The following is a 1,436-nucleotide window of genomic DNA, read 5'->3' as shown; positions in this document are numbered from 1 at the left end:
GAATGTCTGCCAGCCCAGGGAGCACTGGAGTGGGAGTCCAGAGGGGGCCTTCCAGCCAGGCCTGCAAAACTCGGGGTGGGGGGGGACCTGGGCCACCCTTCCCAGGCCTGCGTGCCTCATCTGCCATGGGAAGGGCAAGTGAAGTGCCCTTCAGAGCCCTTTGGCGGGTCATTCCAGAAGGTTCTGTGGCCCTCCCCGGAGGCACCATGAGGCTGGCAGGGGTGGGGGTCTCATGGGCAGGAGGCTCCTGTTCAGATGGGGGTCTCTGGAAGGAGAGGAGGGAGGACTCTGAGGCCAAGGCAAGCTCTTAAGTCCCAGAGTCTCCCAGACGTTTGAGGAATGGAAATTTGAGGAATGTGAAGTTTCCTTCCATGGTCGCAGCACTCTACAGTTTGCAAAGCACTTTCCTCTCTCGAGAGCCCCTGTTTCTTCCCCCTAGTTAGCGCCAGGCTGAAGTGACATAGGGATGGAGAGGCCTGGCGAGGACCACCTGTTCTGATTGGGCCCGTAGGGAAAAGGAGGCAGTGTCGCCTAATGGTTTGGGCCAGCACGACTGATCCCAGTTTAAGCCCCAGGGCTGTTGTTTTCCAGCTCCGGGAGCCTGAGCAGACGCCCCGAGTTCTCTGGGCCCCAGGGTCCCCATCTGGAAGGTAGGCCCTCAAGCCACCCACCTCACAGGATTGCTCTGGGGATGACGTCACAACGTACAGGTGCTCGCCACAGCCCCAGCATCCACGCGGCCCGGCACACGCGTGAGCAGGTATTATTAGCGTCTCCGTTTTGTGGATGGGGAAACTGAGGTTCATGCGACTCGTAATTGGCAGAGCAGGGAGTGGAAGCCCCCGCCCCCCGTTCTTGGCTTCCTTTTCCCTGACACCACAGATGGTACACTGAGAAAAGAGAGGAAGGAGAGCAGGGAGAAGGGAACGGGGAGACCGAGCGAGATGGAAGGAGGTGGCGGCACCGCGATCAATTACTTGGGCTATAAATTTCTGCTGTTTTGCAAAGTGAACACACAACCTCAGAGGAGCGTCGCCGGCTGGGCGTGCTGGGGAGAAGACGAACAGCCAAGCTTCCGATGGTGGGAACAGGAGAAGGAGATGAGCTGAGCTCCAGGGTGGGGTCTAAGCGGCTGGTGGTGTGGGCGGAGGTCAAGGACCCATGGAAAGCAGCAAAGGAAGGGAAAGACCTGAGTGGGGGGTGGGCTTGGGAGCTGCCCTGGAGCTCCCTGGGGAGGGAGCTCGCCCCCCGCCCCCACACACCTCCTCCCAGTAGCTTTTTGCCCACTGCTCCGAATGGGAAAACCAGTCCTGGGCAGCCCTGTCACTATACATGCCCGCCTGTCCAGACCTCGGCTGGCTGCTGCCTTCACAGCTGGTCCTGGGGGCTACTGGGAAGGGCTCCTGGAACTTCAGCTCCCTCATCTGTAAAATGGG

This window comes from Pteropus alecto, unplaced genomic scaffold (assembly GCF_000325575.1).
Source record: "Pteropus alecto unplaced genomic scaffold, ASM32557v1 scaffold67, whole genome shotgun sequence".
Taxonomy (NCBI): Eukaryota; Metazoa; Chordata; class Mammalia; order Chiroptera; family Pteropodidae; genus Pteropus; species Pteropus alecto.
Note: the sequence above shows the minus strand (reverse complement) of the source record.